This window comes from Pan troglodytes, chromosome 1 (genome assembly GCF_028858775.2).
Source record: "Pan troglodytes isolate AG18354 chromosome 1, NHGRI_mPanTro3-v2.0_pri, whole genome shotgun sequence".
NCBI lineage: Eukaryota > Metazoa > Chordata > Mammalia > Primates > Hominidae > Pan > Pan troglodytes.
The window spans coordinates 109,889,239-109,908,754 of record NC_072398.2 but is presented as its reverse complement, the minus strand read 5'-3'; the positions used below and the strand labels follow the sequence as shown (position 1 = coordinate 109,908,754).

Genomic DNA, 19,516 nt, shown 5'->3' with positions numbered 1-19,516 from the left:
AAGTACTTAGGATAGTGCCTGGTATTTAGTAAGTTCTATGTGTTAGCCTATTATTATTACTATTACCATTTAAAAATATTATTTCAAGGATGGGATGCATTTTCTGTAAACATGTTCTCAAATGATTCTACTACTGGATACAATACTGGGCTTTTATGCAGTAATTGTTGGTGGAGGAGTTGTTCTGACATCCAGCTTGCACCTGGGCTACTGGTTTCGTGGCCAGGGATGGCCAGGCCTAGCGTCTCTGATCTTGCACAATTTATGCATAGAGTGGTGTGGTTAGAGGAAGCTTGGAGGGGGGAACTTCTCAGTTTTGCTTTCAGGTATTTATACATTAACTATCATAAGAGATGGACATCTTAATAACTTCCAAGAAAGAGTTCATGAGCTTCAATTTGATATTTATTGTTTGACTAGGTTTCTTTCTGTCTTACCTTTCCAGTTGTTGGGGTTCTTGATATGTATTTTGGTGATGAAAATTTCAACTCTAAAAGCTAAACAATCAAGATATTGTAATTATCCAGCAAGTGATTGGCAGATTTCGAGTAGACTTCTTCCATTCTTGGCTGAAATGAATGAAAATGTCTACTATTGCTGTTGTTTTTGTTCTTTTCTCTGAAAAGTCTGTTTTTGGGAGGGCCTCAGATGGTAAAGTGCCTTTTTATTGTCTCTTAAAGGGAATGGGGGAATCAACAGTTTGAGAATTTTTGTTTTATCTGTATGTATAAAATTGCCTTCTCCTTTTATTTCTTTTGATACTCTCTCTGCAGTCTCTATTCATGATCTACTCCCCATCTTTTTATGGGCCCCTTAAAGCTAGAGATTATGTTTATTCGTTTATTTATGTATTCCATTTCTCCTTTTTTCTGGATCCTAATTTTGTGCCTGGTGCATACTAGGCTCTCAATTTTAGTTTGTCGAATTACTGATATTGCTGTTTCTGATTACTTCTTGAAGCGGTCTGTTTTAAAACTTCACCTGAAGGCTAAGTAATTCATCAGTATAATGGTGATCTATTATTTATCTAGCATTTTCCTAAACACTCATTGATGAATCCTTATAATACTCATCTGAAGTATCTAAATCCCAAGATGATGTGTCATGTCATAGATGGTATGGCTTTAATTTTTAATTGGGAGATGGAGATGTAACAGCTGGAGATACTGAAACACAGAGAAATAAGAGCATCATTCAAGACCACAAACGTGGTTATTGTTGGAAGATAGTTTTGGGATGGGCTTCTGTGCTAGAAGCCAAAACATAAAAAACTGATTAAAACTCTAAAAAGAAACCCAGATTAGGTGGGAATGAATGCTGATCTGGATTGGATTACACTTCTTTGGTGTCTGAGGGTTATGATTAGTGACTTACTTCTAATATGCATTTGTTTTTATTTTTAGCATTGCGGTGTTGAGATGGCTATGAACCCTGTGTAAATGAAGGAATGTGTGTTACCTACCACAATGGCACAGGATACTGCAAGTAAGTTTTTCTCTTCATATATTTTCTTTTTGTGATAGAACACTGGACAAGATTTGATTCTACTCCTCTATTTTTAATGCTTCTGTGGAATGTTACTGGTTCTTGAGCTTTCCTGGTACAGATTTTGGTTGGGGGTGAGGATGGAAGGATGTGGATGCCAGATACTTGGCTAATAAGAACTTCTTACTATCTTACTGTTATCTTTCTCACTATGAAAAAGACTTTTCAGTGAGTGGCTAGTTAATGTATATGGGGTAGACCAGGCATGGTGGCTCATGCTGGTAATCCCAGCACTTCAGGAGTCTGAGTTGGGCGAATCACGAGGTCAGGAGTTCAAGACCAGCCTGGCCAACATAGTGAAACCCTATCTCTACTAAAAATACAAAAATTAGCCGGGTGTGGTGGCGCATGCCTGGAGTCCCAGCTACTCGGGAGGCTGAGGCAGGAGAATGACTTGAACCCAGGAGGCGGAGGTTGCAGTGAGCTGAGACCACATCATTGCACTCTAGCCTGGGTGACAGAGCAAGACTCCGTCTCAAAAAGAAATAAAAAAAATATAAAAAAATTATATTAGATTCCCTTGTGTTTTTCAGATTAAGGCATACTCTTAGAGTCTCCCCTTAACATGTTACCTATTATCTTGTTTTTAAGTAAAACCAAATAGATATCAACTTTAATATTCGGCCCAGTATATGTGAATATTATATTCATATTTTTTTCTAGTGTAAAAAATCTAATTCTGAAAGTGAGACAGTGAGAGAGGAAGATGTGTGCATAGGTGTAGATTGAGGGGGAGCAGGGGCTTTGGGTGTGTATTATTTGGGGATAAAAGAGTAAGGATGAAGGAAAATGTAGGCTAGTTCTTGGCTTAAGAGCATTTTTTTTTCCTTTTTCTCCAACCATCTACTCTAGCCAAGACGTTTTGTTTGTTTGAGGAAGGCTGTGAGATAATTTCATAATAGCTTTTCTAGGTTTCCTGCAAATAATTTTTTTAGCTTTTCTAGGTTTCCTGCAAATAATTTTTTTTCTTCTGCCTCAATTGAAAATTTTTAAGAGGAATATGTATCCATTCTGTTTATTTCAGGGAAGATGCTGGAGAAATAAAATTTGGTAATATGAAATTTCTGTTTTCCTTCATTTTTGTGAGGAGTAGTTCTTCTTTGCTTTGGTGGAGGTACTTGCTTAGTAAGCATTTTAAGTGAGTTTATCCAACACATTTGTATTTCTTACCAGGAATGTAATTACAACTTTTTTCCAGTGAGATCTGTTCTGACACCAGGATTTAGTTTTTTAATGTTATAAACAAGATTTTTTTTTTCAAGTCAGAAATAATTTTCTTCACTAAAGTGAAAATATTTTAAGCTGTGATGACAGTAAAGCTTAACAATAGGTTGTTTGGATTGGAATAAAGATAACATTGGAAATAAAGGTTTTATGTAGCTTATTATGGGCTGCTCATTTAGTTTTTCTAGCTGGGGGAAAAAAAACATGTGGTGCATTCTCCTCTAAGAATGGAGATACAACTGGAGATAATAAGGGAGGGAACTTAATACCTTAGAGTAGGCCACTGAAATCTTGTTTAGTCTTTTTGTGGCATTTGGTGCCTTAGTTGCTTGCTTTATTCTGTTATGCAACTCTTGTGGTAGTTAACCCCATTGCATTATGGTCATTTGTTGATGTGTTTCTTTTGCTAGAATGTGAGGTCTTAGTCTTATGCATTTTTTGCATAGTTAATGCCTAGTACAGTGCCTGGTGTAGTTATTGTTCAGCAATGTGTTTCTTAAACTGAAAGGTGCTAAGTAGATACCATCATGCACATGTTTCTTATCTATTTATGTTAAATAAGAAGACACTGGTTCTCTCCTTTAAAAATTTCAGTGTGGCGATTCCTCAAGGATCTAGAACCAGAAATACCATTTGGCCCAGCAATCCCATTACTGAGTATATACCCAAAGGATTATAAATCATTCTACTATAAGGACACATGCACATGTGTGTTTACTGCAGCACTATTTACAGTAGGAAAGACTTGGAACCAACCCAAATGCCCAACGGTGATAGACTGGATTAAGAAAATGTGGCATGTATACACGATGGAATACTATGCAGCCATAAAAAAGAATGAGTTCATGTCCTTTGCAGGGACATGGATGAAGCTGGAAGCCATCATTCTCAGCAAACTAACACAGGATCAGAAAACCAAACACGGCATGTTCTCACTCATAAGTGGGAGTTGAACAATGAGAACACATGGACACAGGGAGGGGAACATCACACACTGGGGCCTGTCGGGGTGGGGGGAAAGGGGAGGGAGAGCATTAGGATGAATACCTAATGCACGTGGGGCTTAAAACCTGGATGACGGGTTGATAGGTGCAGCAAACCACCATGGCACATGTATACCTATGAAACAAACCTGCACATTCTGCACATGTATCCCAAAACTTAAAAGTAAAATTAAAAAAAAATTTATTTACTTCACATAGCATTCAGGGTGGTAATACCATACAGAGAGGCAAATTGGTTCTATTTGAAGATCATTCAACTTGGTGACTTATATATGGAGAATTTCAAATATGTTCTAAGTGTTCGCCTATATATTTTTGGTCTGACATGGGGAGAGAAGGTTTCTAGGGGAGACTAATCTCTGAGCACTTACCAGGAGAGGACACCTAAGGGTCACTGTTGGGAAGAAGTCCAATAGTTCTTTGTTGGACTGTTGGGCTGCTAGTCTCATACTCTCCAACCAAGGTTGGAGACCATCCTGGCTAACATGGTGAAATCCCATCTCTACTAAAAATGCAAAAAATTAGCTGGGCGTGGTGGCACGCACCTGTAATCCCAGTTACTCGGGAGGCTGAGGCAGGAGAATGGCCTGAACCCAGGAGGCGGAGCTTGCAGTGAGCCAAGATTGCACCACTGCACTCCAGCCTGAGCGACAGAGCGAGACTGTGTCTCCAAAAAAAAAAAAAAAAAAAAAAAAAAAAGAAAATGGAGCTGCCTAAATTCTGTCCCTGGCTACTTATTAATTGTTGATAGGATGGAATGCTTATGGATACAGTTCTGGGTATGTCCCTCAGATGTCTTTCCTGTTTTGAGGGAAACAAACTCCTTGAGAGAGAGTAAGAAAAAATTTGGTGAGGCCATCCTTTTGGGAGACCAAGATGAACAACAAAACTTGTATAAAGAGAATGATTCCCTACCTCAGCAAAAGTAATATTAGCATATTTAGGAGTGGCAGGGTCAACATAAGTGGACAAAGAAAAAGCAAGAACAATATCAAGGCAGCCATGTCAATCATTCTACAGTGCTTTGCCAGCCTCCACAGAATTTTAAGCAAAATTTTATGCAAAAATAATGTGTACCTAGCAGAGCTGTCAGTGTATTTTCACCAACCTTACCTTTTTTTCTGTGGAGAAAGAAGATGATCTAGCTTGTTCAGTAAATATTATTTTCACAAATAGAAAATAAATATTAAAACACTTAGAAGATTTATAAAAATTCTATCAGGCATGCAGGGCATGTGATTATCTTTTTATTCATGAGATTGCTTAGTGGATTAAGAAAAGAAAGTTGAAGCCAAATTCCTTTTACAGGGCCAGCGTGGGGGTGAGTGGTGAGTGGTGGGATGGGAACTGGTAGAAAGTGTTTTAAAATAGAAGGAATCTGACTATCTGTTTAGACAGCGTAATGCTACTGATTCAGCTAAAATATAATGATTGTTTATAGAAATTATAAAAATCCTTGATAAGATCACATTGACAGATGAAGATAACTACTTTTGAAGATTAGTTTTGTACTCAGCTCAACTGTTTTTTCTCACTGTTAGGAGCCTAAGTACCCTATCAGTCTGTGATTAGATTTTGATGCCAGATTAGGAGAACTTGTATAATCTTGCATAAAACTCAATTATTGCTGTTAAATAACTACTGTCAAATCTTAATAAAGCCCTCTCACTACAGGGAGATAAGATATTTTATTCTTTCCCTTGTCCTACTGGGAGGTGTAAATATGTAATTAAATTTGATGTCATTAATCACTTTCAAGTTGTTTGCTTCAGACTTTCAAATATAAACCATCCTAAATCCCAATTTGATTAAAGATCATGGACAACTCAAGTTCACTAGGATTCTGGGGGTAGGTTAGGTTATGATTTGTATAATTGACAAAATATGTATTTTAAGGACATTTATTGTAGTTATTTAAAATCTTTGTCTGCTGGTTCTTAACATCTGGGTTGTCTATGGATGTGTTTCTGTTTCTATCAACTGCTCCTTCTTTGGACCATGGGTATGACTTCCCTTTACTCTACACATGTATGGTAGTTTTACATTACTTACTGGACATTGTGGGTGATAGATTTTAAAGTTTATCTCCCACTAAAGAATGTTGAATTTTGTCAAGATTGGCAGATCATCTTGATCCTATGGATGCTAGGTTTTAGGACACGTTAGGGTGGGCCTACTTCTGTTCTGCCCTTAGTCCGATGACACAAATCTTAGTCATGGGATAGGGCTCTTATTCCCAAGATGTGACCCTTCTAGGGGTTCAGTGGAAAGTGTGAGGGGCCTACCAAGCCCTGAGGTGTTCATTAAGCCCCTCTAAGGCAGAACTTGTCCTCCCAGCCCCAGGAGCCTTCTGCTCAGTCTTTTCAGCCGTCCAGCTCTTACTTTCTCTTGGGTTTCTGAATCTTATCTTGCTCATGCATAGTCAGGAATTATTTAAGGATTTGAGCAGAGTTGTATGCATACTTTGAAGCTACCCACTCTGTGGTTCTGTCTTTTCCAGGATTTTTTCTCCTCATATTCTAGCTGCTGTGACAGCTCCAGATACCTCTGACTCCTCAGTATCGCAGGACTTCCGTTTTCTGCTTGCACACTCTTCCTCTTCTGCTGCATGAACTGGGGTGTACCTTCACGATAAAAAAAACAAAACAAAACTGTAAATGTGGGTTTCATATAGTTTGCTTCACTTTTTCTGAGGCTTATATCCCTTCTAGTTTATGCCTGCTTTCAGTGATTCTCCAGTGCCTTTGATATTTTGTCCAGAGCAAGAGGGCTAGTCTGATATAAGTTACTCTGCAATTATTTTTAATGATGAAAATTGGAAATATAAAGGGGCCTTTCAGAATTTCATACATACCACTTGGTAAATATCTAACATAGTGTTTGTAAAACAGCAGAAAGTCAGCGTGAGTAGTATACGTTCCTGTAGATGGGTGCTTGCATTTGAGAATGTCCACTTTTTGCTAAAGTGCTGATCTAAAAACTACACTTTAAGGTAAATTATTATAAATATAAAGTGTTATAAAATATAACTTTGTGTCACATTTTGTCTAAAACTTGTCTGCTAGCTGTAATAAACATTAAACATTAACAGCTAACAATTTTCCTTGCCAGGATTAGGCAGTCATGTTGGTGGTCCAGATTTCCTGAATCCATCCAAGAAAAACTAGAGCCATTGCCTTCTTTGTCTTCTTGGTAAATGTCTGTATAGTAAGTAGAGAGTAGAGACACTCATAATCCCTTAGAACTTAGCTTTTTATGGAGGATGCATTTGCAATGTTTCTGTTGTGGTGCTTCTTCCCCAAAAAGGCGTTTTCAGAAGTCATGGCTGACTCAGCATTTCCCCCTTTCCTTCACCTTGTGAGTGCATTCAGGGAGGCACAGGGGCATTGTCAGATCAAAGAAATAGACAGGGAAAAATATCAACTGTTAAATTACTTTCTCTTTCTTCTCAGCTGAAACTGGTTCTGCCAGCCTAGTTCCTTCAAGTACGGTGCCTATTTAGCTGAACATTGTGTATATAGTTTTTCTGGAAAATGATAGCAGAAGCTTGGCCAGTTTTCCATAGTTCATTTATCTTTTTAACATAAAACAAAGAATGCTGTTTTTTTGGTTCATTAAATACCTTTCATAGAGTAATCTTTTCTTAAAATGTAATATGTTCAGGTTTTATTAATTCAAGAGTTATTTATTGCATGCTATTTATGCGTACCACATATAACAGATAACTCAAGTCTGTGGTAGTAGTTGCAGTTAATCAATATTGTTATCATATTATTTCACACTTCTTTGGGAAGTCATAAAATAATTACCAGTTCATTAACTTGGGCTTCTTAGAGAGGTTCAGAGTAAAGCCAAGTATGAAAAAAACTGACTATAATGTGGCCTTCTGTACAGGGGCCGCCAGTGAATGGCAGGGCTGGGACCATGGTGAGGCAAGTAAGGCACAGGCCTCTCTTGTGAAATTTAAGAGAGTGCCAAAAAACTCACTAATCAAAATAATGTTTGTATGTAGTTGTTCAAAAAATCAAAATTAATGCAAAATAAGTTGAAAATTATCAAAATTTTAAATAAGGAGATCAGTACTACTGATTTTTTCTTTTGTCTTATGACCTAGTATGGTTCAGCCTGCACTGGTGAGTGGAGTAAGGGTCCTGGAAGATCCTTGACTGGTGACATGAAGAGGACATAGTTTTTTGTTGTTGTTTTTTTTTGAGACAGAGTCTCGCTCTGTGGCCCAGGCTGGAGTGCAGTGGCGCTTTCTTGGCTCACTGCAAGCTCCGCCTCCCGGGTTCATGCCATTCTCCTGCCTCAGCCTCTCAAGTAGCCGGGACTACAAGCGCCCGCCACCACGCCCGGCTAATTTTTTGTATTTTTAGTAGAGACGGGGTTTCACTGTGTTAGCCAGGATGGTCTCTATCTCCTGACCTCATGATCTGCCCGCCTCGGCCTCCCAAAGTGCTGGGATTGCAGGCGTGAGCCACCACGCCCAGCCGAGGACATAGGTTTTTTTATGCAAGATAGACTTAAGTTTGAGTCCTGATTCCTATTAACAATTGGATCTTTGGCAAGTTAAAGTCTATAATGCTAGCTAACATTATTGCGTATTAGGGTCTGTTCTCAAGTAGTTTACATGTATTTACTTTAGTCCTCATGTGAGAGAGAGACTATATGGAAGCTAAGAGAAGTTAAATAATTCACTCAAGATCCCATCACTCTGTAGCTAACCTGAGATATACTCGTGGAAAATGTACTGTCACCTTGAGTCTCAGTTTGCCTGTCAATAAAATGGGACAGAATTACCTGTTTTAAGTTGGTAGTTCAAATGGAACCTTCTGAAAAGGAAGTGTGGAACATTTGAAAGTATACAAAAAGGGGACTTTTCAGATCAGGAATATGATTAAAACACTGCTTTATGTAATTTCTAAATTTAAAGACAGTAGCATTAGGTAGGCCTGAGTACCTCATATCATTCTAGAACACTAAATCCGCATATAGTTACATGAGTGTACATGGGCCAGGTTTGGTGAATACTGCATTTCTGAGAAATGGCCTTTAACATGAAAGCTGAATGTAATAACTGTGGATGAAATAGAAGAGGGCAGTGAAGGTGGGGATAGAGGATATTGTCTATTAAAGTGTGCTTCAGTAGAGAGAACTAATTTGAAACTTCTCCTTTCTTTTTACTAATGGAACAGGAGCAAGTCCAGACAGATTTATGCAGTTGTGAAATTGAGACAGGTTAAATTCAGTGATTTTTGATAAATGTTGTTGCCAGCACAAAAGTCACAAGTTGTTGAATATGGCACCTTACATTTGCATAGTGAGTTACAGATGCATATGAGTATGTCCTGTGAGGCTTTTCCTTGTATTAGGACTTGAGATCTGGACCCTTTAACAGTACCATTCCTAAGTGATTCTTATTAATACTTATGTCCTATTAAAATCCTTTATCAAATATGATGTTTCCCTAAGGGGTCTTTTGTAAAGGAAGTCTTGGTTACTAGCATCTCCATCTGTGACCCAGGCTTGAGTGCAGTAGAGCAATCGTGGATCACTGCAGCCTCCACCTCCTAGGCTCAAGCCATCCATCCTCCTGCCTCAGTCTCCCATTTTTAAAACTTTTTATAGAGACGCGGTCTCACATGTTGCTCAGGCTGGTCTCGAATTCCTGGGCTCAAGTGATCCTCCCACTTCTGCCTCCCAAAGGGCTGGAATTACAGGCCTGAACAACTGTGCCTGGCCAGTTAGTAGCTTCTTAACACATAGCAACATAATTTCCATACTATTTTCAACTAATTTTTATTCTTTCAGTTGGGACCTTTATATATTTCAGTGTTCAGTGAAGAAGTAGGAGAATCTGGTTCTTAGGCTCTGCCTATATCCTTTTACCTGTCTTGGGTAACTGCCAAGAAATTAAATCAACAAATTTTGGCCTGCAATCTGGCATTAATAGATGTGAATTTAGCTAGGTTTCTTTCAACACAGTCTCCAGGTCAATCGTAATCTTATGTGAAGTTTCTTATTCAGGCATGTCTCATTAGCACCATTAATTTCACACAGGAATTCTTTTTTTCTCCCTTTTTTTGTGACTAAGCAAAATGAGAAATATTTCTCTTTCAGGATATGGAGAGGCTTAATTAAATTCTTTAATTTTGTCTACATCTGCCCTTATGAATGATAGCAAAGGAATGGGGGATATCAGAATATGAGAAAAAGTAATCATCTAAAAATTTCCAAGCACTTTAAAATGTGTTCAGCTAGCATAAATATGTGGGTGTGATAGAGGTTTTCATTAGGCCTCCTCTCAACATACAGTAGTTAGGAATGAAGTTTAGTGTCTCTCCGTCCTCCTGTCATATGTGTGTATGCACACACGTGTGCACATGCGAGTGTGTTATGCATTTTGTTTTCATATTTCTTTTAGTTGAGTTTTACCTTACAACCCAATGTAAGGTAAATTAAAATTTCTATTGGATTTCCGCACATTTTCTAGATCCTATTTATTCACTGTCAGTGACCTTCACTAGCACTTAGTCCTCTGTGTCCAAAAATGTATTGCCAATTCTTAGACTCCATCAGCCTTCTCCTATGAAAAAGTAATGCAGTTAATTTCTGCTCGAAATGCTCTTCTCCTAAACAGTCTTCTACTTGATCTTTATGAAAAGAGTTTTATGAAATAAAAGTGAAAATAAAGACTAAGAAAGGCATTATTTAAGTGATGGGTGATATTATTCAGCGAACACATTCAACTAGAGCATTCTATCCAGTTTTTTGCCTTCACGTAAATATGAGGAGAAAGGTAGGTGTTAATAAGAAAATAATCTGATTAGGATTTATGTAGAATGGTAGCATTTAGGGTATTAAATCTGTATAGATTCAGGTCATTTTCCTGCAGTCACTGTCTATAATCCTGTGTGCTGAACACTGAAAGTTAGATGGACTCTGAAGCACTATAGAATCCTCACTTTTCAAACAAAAGTTTAATTTTTATCACACTAGTATTTATTGAGCAGGCTACTATAACTGATCACTGTACTGGGTATTGTGAATAGACAGAAAAGCCCAAGAGGCCTGTGTTACCTGACTTCTTTATTCACAAGTATACGTACCCAGAGACTGTCTGACAGTGAATGCAGTTTCTCCTGCATAAGACATGGTGGCAGTCTTCTGAAGTCTTGCTGGGGAGATGAAGCATACAGAGATGTGTAAAATAAAAAAGTTTGTAATATCCCAGTGTAGGGGCACAGATAATAACTATGGACACTCAGACAAAGGAACAAGTACTGTGGGACAAAAGAGTAAAATCAGAGTACTTTTGGTGCACTGCTTAGATCCTAAATCTTTGAATATTAGTGGTGCCTTAGAAGATGGATAGGTAGGAGAAGGGTGAGAGGAAGGGAGCTGAGGAGACTAGAAGGGACTGTTATTTCCTGGAATTATCATTACCAATTTCTTCATCACGTTTTCTTAATGACACAGTTTCAAACGTTTTCTTCATCTTGATTGCTGTCTTCTGTGTATATGCTGGTTTGTGTGAGGTTTTACTAAACCAGTATGTGGATTAATCTAGTTTCACAGATACAGGTAAGTGATTTAGAAAATCATTCCTTTAGCACATGTTAACTTGAACGTTTGAAGGTAGAATGCCTAGAGTGAGGGTGAAGGAGAGGACCTGGGGACAGGAAGAGAGGGCAGCTGGGAGCAATTATGCTCCTTCCCTCAGACCTTTTTGGCCTTGACTCTTGATTCTTGTACTTCTACCAGACAGAGAGGCGGTAGGCTTGTGGCCATGTTTTGTGAGGAAAATCAGAATCTAAGAATCTCTAAGGCAAGAGCAAGAATGGATTGGGATAGGGGAAGTGATAGGAAAACAGAGGCACTAAGAAGAGGGTTGGTTTTCATGTACTGCATAGTTCATTCCCTTAGTTGAGAAATCAGGTATCTCAACCTCAGATATCTTCTGTCCAGCATATCACTGGCCAGATCTGATTCATATGAGGGATCCAGAGTAAGGAAGCATCTGTTAGCCAAGTCTTTGGTTACCCCAAATTAGCTCAGGTCCTTTACTGCTTGTTTCCTCTGATTATATAGTACATATCCAAACCCTCAATTTTCCAGAATAAACTAGGTCTGCCTATTCTGTGTGGAAAACATTTGATGGTGGTTAAGATGCTCTTGCCTAGACGATGGTAGTGCCTTAGTCGTTTAACTGCCTGTCACTTTAAGATTTTGAAATACTGGTTCTCGTTATGTAAGCCAGACACATCTTGAGGATATTTTACGGGGCAACTTGCCCTTTCTGAAACCTCAGTCATCCTGAAAAGTAACTCTGTACCTCCTTGACTTTAATTTTTCTGTCTTAATTCTATTTGTATACAATGTTTGTGGTGTCTGATTCTCTGTCTCGTATTGCTGAAACTCATGGCCTTGAATTTCTGGGTCAGTCTTAAAAAATAGACATAACTTGATTACTAATGAAAAAGTGACTCATTTTCTTCCAGGCAAAGGCTGACACTGACTGTCACAGTTTGTGACAGAAGCAAACTCTCTAATTAGGAGACATCACCTATTCTTTTCTAAATTTTATAAGAATTGATGATAGCATCATGAGATGGGAAGTGAGTAAGATAAGCGTTTATGCTTGTAGAGAGGATGCATAAAAATGAAATCTGGATAAAGTTCTATCTGAATTTACCTTTTTAAGTGGTTGATTCCCTGTGAGCTTAAATTTAGTGCTTCTCTTCCCAGACCGTTGTCTTACATACACACTTCAGTCAGTTTTAGCCTTGTATAACTAATCAGCAGGTCAGATTCCATAGAGGCTGAAATACCTACCACCATTCTATGCTCAAGAAAACAGGCTCTCATGTTGGCCAGTTGTTTGGGATAGAAGATGGTTAGACCTTTCTATCCCTTTTAAACACAAGATTCTTTTTCATTCCCCTTATCTTGTTTAAATATATTGTTCCTTCTCTTTGGTTGTTCTTTGCTTTCTTATGCATCTGTGAGGGGCTAGCTGAAAGTGTTGAGTTGTAGAACAATTCATTTACATAAGTGTATATTGAATTATCTGTGCACCTAGAGGGTGATGGGCACTGTGAGGGATATTAAAAAAGAGACACAGTACAGTTCTTACCCTAGGATCCCCTGCTTGGAGTGGGACAGTGGTCAAGACATATACAACCACAAACACCCAAACATTAACATCAGCAAGCATCATTACATCCTTGGGTGGTATTGCCAAGGGACTTCAAAGGCCAAGATTATAGAGTCATCACACTTAGGAGGTCAAAGGGACTTTGGAAAGCACCTTTGTCACTCATTTTGTTTTATAAGTGAGGAGGCTGAGGTGTAATACAGCTAAGCGAATTAGCCTTTATTACATAACTCATTAGAATGTAGACTGGGACTAAGAGCTGTTTCTCCAGATCCCATTAGGCAATCTAAAGATTCTGCACTATTTCTTTTTCATTTTTGGTATCCAAATAGGTAAAGTTGTTTTTGATCTAGGAAAATCCTTTTAGACTAAACAGTAAGCTTTTTAAATTACTCTGCTTTTAGATATTTTTTGGACTTCAGAACTTTGAAGGTGGTCATCCACCAACATTGGGGAATGGAAAGAAGGCTCCAACACTTTTCTTTCTAGAGATCTTCTTTAATTTTCAATGGCAGTCACTACAGGATCTAGCAGTTCATGCTATTGAGGCCACTTTGTAGGATTTTTTTTTTTTTTTTTAGTCAGGGCTCCAGGTCCCTGGTGGTTTATGTAGTCAGTCTTTTATCAACAACCGATGAAAGACTAATAAAAGTGCAAGAGGGAATGAGGACTGTGTGTGTGTATGTCTGCACATGCACACATGCCTCTCTGTGTGTGTTGGTTAACTTCATATTTGGTAGGTGGGAGGGAAGGTGATTAAAAAATAATCTACTTTGCATGGAGTTGGCCCAATTTGACTGATATAGGGGTGAGTGGGGGTTAAGAAGTAGTCTATATATCAGGAATCTTAATTAGTTTTGAAAATCCTTTAGGTAAATAGCTCAACCCAGTTGTTCCCAAACTTCAAGTGTATTTATAGGGTCTTTTTAAGGGGTAAAGATTCCACAGAGCCCTTCATTTTGACCTTTTGCTTCTGCACTGAATAGTTGAATGCCTTCTATATGCCAGTCATTGTGTTAGGCACTGGGAGTATGAGAATTAATAATTTTAGTCTGTTGACAGATAATCATAATAAGGGCTAATGAGTAACACAGGCTCAGGGTTATAAGAACAGAGGGGGTGTCAAGGCTGTTTTTCACAGGGAATAACATTTAAGTTGAGACTTAATGAAATTTTAGGGCTTAGCCATGAGAAAGTGGGAAAAAGCATTTTGGGCTGACTGAACAGCGTGTACAGAGGTCTGGAAGTGAGAAGTAGTGTACTATAGCATTTTCTAGGAGCTGAAAGGTGTTTAGCAAGAGTATAGTGCATAAAGGAGAGAGCTTGAGATGAAACAGTTTCTCAGTGTGTTGTTTGAATACAATGTATACTGTCAAAATCTAAGAATTCAAGAATCATTTAATATATCTTTATGTTTTACTAGTCATAAAAGCATATACATATATTTAAATATGGACAAGATACTGTTTAGTAGTTTAGAAAGTGATTTATAAGGATTGCAATCCCTTGCAATAACTCCACAGCCCATACCTTGGGAACAACTGAGCTAACTCATTCAGTTTTGTCCATTACATCGAAGGGTGTTTTTTGTAAACTCATATGTCTAGAATGTGTTTGCCATGTTTTAATCACAACTAGATATTTTCTCAGGGTCCAGTGCAGTGAAGTATGGTAAGATCCTGATTGTGTTCTGGAACACAGAGGAAAGACCACCTTCTGTTATAGCAACAACACAAGTCTTTTAACACTGTGTGCCCCTTCCCAATCTTTCAAGTGATGATTGAAGAGACTAGGTGCTCAGCTCAGCCTTTGAGTTCTGATAAATGAGCCCAGACTGTAAACTGGAAGATAAGGATGTTTGTAAAGTTCTTGTATAAATAAAGCATGGTTTCTCATTGCAGTGGTTACTGATTTCATAGTCTGAGTGAAGATGAATGATGCTGTGAATCAACAGCTTTAAAGTCCGTACCACTTCAGCTTCTTTTTGGTTTAGGTTTATTAAAATCAGTGTGTATTTAATGCTTTATTCAGATGAGGGGGTGAAAAACCTAACCCATGTAAACTAAGTGAGGTGGGGTTTCAGAGATAATTCCCAGCCTCACAATTCCTCGTGAAGTTCTTTTCCTGTGGGAAACTTTTAATTTGGAAGCAGGCAACCTAATGTGGGAACCAAGATTAACATTTTCTGAAATACTTCTACAAGAAAAGCAGAAATGGTCTGTCCAGGAAGCTGAATTTACATAGTAGAAAAATGAGCTGCCCTGCAGTATTTGGTAGTCTTTGTGTATTAGTTGTGATAAAAGTGTGTATGTGTGTGTGTACGTGTGTGAGTGTGAGAGATTGTATACTTGTCTTTGTTTCCTTCACATACAACTAGTAAGGCCCTAGAAAAACTACACTAGAAAGTGTGTTTTACCACAAGCGTCCCAGTTCTGGACACCAATCTATACACAAATACTTTTTTTAAAAGTTCTTTTTGTTTTTCCTTCTTGCTGAGTAAGCTGTAGTATTTCCTTTTTTTCTTTCTTTTTTTTTTTTGAGAGAAGGGGGGTTGAGAGTAGAGTGGGAATGGCAAGAAGTAGTATGACAGAGCTTCTTCTCTTTTTTCCCCTCTTTACCAGGAAGTTAACTAGAAGTCCTCATGCATGTTTTTAAAACAAAGTTGGTAATTAGCATAACCTAGTTAGTTACCTTTACACAGAGTGACAGAATTAAAAAGTTGACAAGCCCATCAGACCTCAGCCAGGAGGTACTGAAAGGAGGGAGACCAGTGAGTCTAGACCAATAGGTGGGTTAGGCCTCCTGAATGCCAGCCTAGAAGTTTAGACTTGATTCTATAGGCTCTGGGGTACCTACAAGTTTGTAGTCGGAGCCTTGGGAATTGAATGTTACATAGGAACTTTGACTGGTTCCAGCTAGCCTTGGCTGTTAGCAATTATTTTTATCTACTTTAACAGGGGTGACAGAGTAGGGGGGCAGGAAACTAAGCTGGCATTATGGTCACAGGAAAGAACAGACTGATTTGGAGCCTTTCAAACTGCAGACCTTTGTTACTGACCGATGCTTAATTTGGTTTCTGGGTTTTGTTAGTTTTTTCCCCTGCCCTTACCTCATTTACCTTAACGACAGCTCCCCCCTCTAGAGCTCAGCTAGGGCAGGCTGCCACTGTGGACTGGGGGGCCAAGAGGCCCAGCGCAAGAAGAAAGTGGGTTGAAAGCAGAGTTCTGTTTAAAGAATTTTCTGCTGGAAACTAGCCCAGAGGGAGTAAAGAGGAGCTTTAATGAGGAGCAGCTGCAGTGCCGACGCAACCCACATGAGACTTTTTTTTCCCCTTCGTTCCACATTCTGTATAGTTTTTTTAAAAATCATGATTTTGAAATAGCTGTTTTGTAAAGCATGCCTCTCTTTTTCTTCTTGTATGTGGTGGGATTTTGCTTTGTTGTTGTTGTTTTTTTTTTGAATGGCCAAATCCTCGTTTAAAAAAAAAAAAAAGCTAAAGACAGAGCTGCAGCAAAGCCCTGGATGCAATTTGGCCTCACCCTGCTGATACAGAACATTCGGTGGGGAAAACAAGGGGAGAGAACACTGGCTTTTATTTGGAAAAGGGGCTTATTTCCTGCTCAGACTTCAGTCATCTTGGAGCTGACACAAGCTGCTACACTGTTTTAAGCTTTTCTGTAGACGAGTGGCTATTCACTTAGGAAACGTGAAAGAACAAATTTTTCTGTCCTGTATTACTAGGGAGACTGATCCTGAACTGCAGCCATTGCCAGATAGATTGGAATTGCTATTCAGATCCCAGCTTCGTTGAAATCTGTAAAGTGGCTACATGTAAACTAATCCAGGCTGCTAGTGAGATGTGAGGGTTGGGGTCTGGTTTTCATCTGCTTAAGTGAGAGGAAACTGTAGGGGTATCCTTCAAATGGAATGTTTTCTAGTTCCATTAGGAGGAATCCCTTGTTTTTCTCTGTTTTCTTCCTTCCTTTGCTTTTCTACATCCAACCCCATGCGTATGTTTGAACAGTAACAATGAAAACGTGGACCTCTCAATGTCAGAAATGATACTTTTTTTTTTTTTTGAGATGGGGTTCTCACCATGTTGCCCGTGTTGCCTAGGCAGGTCTCAAACTTCTGCTCTAGCAATCTGCTCGCCTTGGCCTCCCACAGTGCTGGGATTACAGGTGTGAGCCACTGTGCCCAGCTGAGACTTTTAAAGAAAAAGTCATAAATATATCTTTATGGACCTGGTAAGTATTCAGATTAGTTTATGGAGTTTAAAATGGAAAAATGCTCCCCAAACCTTTCTCTGTATTCACAACCTCATCTGCGAAGTATGTTCTTTCAGAGTTCCAATGCTAGAGAAGAGAGAGTAAGTAGAAGTCACTGAGAGACATTGAAGAGACAGTTATGAAAATAATTAATAAACTCCCTAGAGGAGGGAAACATTCATATAGTTTTGCGGATGAAAGGCATCTGTTAGATTTTTGTGGTTATTTTTTAGAATATACACCTTTAGTTCAAGTGGTAGACTATTTTCCAAAATGTGTGCTGGGTAGCTTAATGGAATTATAGATATGTAAGGGATGTTGGGTGTTTAGCCATGTTTTCATTCTCTAACCAAATTCAACTTTAGCCATCTCAAGAAGACAGCTATTTAAGCCCTTGTTTTCAAGCAGAGAACCTTACTTTCCACCAAGACTAACAGAGTATATTTTCTCCTTATACCACAGTTGAACAGGGATTTGCAAGTTGAAAGATCTCCTGCCTTAGGAAACAAGGGTCTGTTATTTCTGACTGTCTTACCGATTACTCCCCTTTCTTCCCATGTCCATAATGCTGCTTAGCTTCCTGGGGTGTGAAGGATAATTGTATACCTCAGGATGACTATTAGGTTGATTTGGCCTGTTATTCTACCAGACAGATCACAGAGTAGAGATGGATTTTGTGGAACATTTGGATTGAGAGACTGACTTTATCCATCACATGAAATTTAGCCTGCTTTGGAACCAGCTGCTTAGTGGGGTTTAGGTACTCAGGTAATCAGGGAACCTACACCAAGGGTTCAAGACAGGCTCTTCCCCACAAAAACTATCTAGATGGGAGTTTGAGAAAGGTACAGCAAAGACATAACAGTGGCTTAAATAAAGAAGAACCGTACCAGTGGAGACAATGTAGTGCATGACATGGCACTACATCTGCTGTTGGAAGGATCAGAGACAGGTGGGATGATTTGTAGAAGGCTTACTATAGGACAGGTTTACAGCAGATTTTTGAAAAAAGGGTGGAAGAAAGGAACCTAAGTTGGAGATATACCAGAAGGGAAGCATGATGTTTCTCACTGGAAATTAAAAAGATTTTAATATAGGGGACAGTAAACAAGATTGTGGAAATAATATGGAGTGTTCGAGTTATGGATTACTAAAGAGTTAGATGGTTAGATGATTGGAATGGGACAGACAAGCAGATCAGAGATTGTAAAGAACTTGGATTTGAAAGGCTTGGTATTAATACTGTTGCTAGTTTCTGAGCAGAAGAATGACATGAAAATTATGCTTAGGAAAGATTATTCTTTTAGTCATATGCTTAGGTTCAGCAAGGAATTTCCAGACTGTCCTTAGGGAGAGGAGAGGTATGGATAGGATGCTGGTCCATTTAGGATGTTAGAGCTGATTGAATAGGTGCTAGTCTTGGGGCAAGACTTAGTCATACACTTTCAGTTAAGTACTATTTCATTGTAAGGTCTAGGTGAAGATAGGGATATATTTGTAAAACTGGGGAAATTGCTAGATTCACAGATAACCAACTTTGGGTAGATCAGTTAGCTTTGGTGTCCTTTTCAGTGCTATAGGGGTTCAGACCATTTGGTTTCTGAGATCACTGCTGAATTTCTGTGATTGTATGAGTATAATGTAAAAGTTGTCTCAATCAAGGAAACTTGGAGTAAAGACTCAATATGATGGATTTATAAGGAATGAATGACAGTTCCAATTATTGGGTTCAAAAAACATGTGCTACAAGTATAAGATGAGAAAAATAGGGTACACTAGTAGTTCATGTGAAATAAGGCTCTGAATATTTTAGCTGAGTGTGTATTCCATAGCACATAGTAGTATTTTGTGGCTTCTAAAAAAGTACACACATCCATTGGGTATGAGTCGGAGCATTATTCTTTCTTGAACTGCGCTCTCACGATGCCTCCTCAGTTTAAGAACTTATTCTGAAATAGTAAAAGCATAGTGTCCAGATCAGGAGGTCATGGTTCAGCTCTGTGCTGCACTGGTAAGAACATGTGTTAAGCCTTTTTCCATTTTGAGCCTCACTTTTTAAAGAGGTTTTTGATGAACTGGAGTCATCCAGTGATGGGGAGGCAGGATAGCCTAGTGTTGAAGCACACGCACTCTAGAGACTACTTGGGTTTGAATCCTGCCTCTTCCATCTACTAGCTGTGAATTTTTTTTTTTTTTTGAGAGGGAGTCTCGCTCTGTCGCCCAGGCTGGAGTGCAGTGGCGCGATCTTGGCTCACTGCAACCTCCAACTTCTAGGTTCATGCCATTCTCCTGCCTCAGCCTCCCGAGTAGCTGGGACT

General features: G+C 38.8%; 1 pseudogene; it reads left to right on the top strand.

The window, feature by feature from the left end:
• The first annotated feature begins 1,397 nt into the window (after positions 1-1,397).
• LOC112204996 (notch homolog 2 N-terminal-like protein A) overlaps positions 1,398-19,516 on the top strand; it is a 42,113-nt pseudogene continuing 23,994 nt past the window's right edge.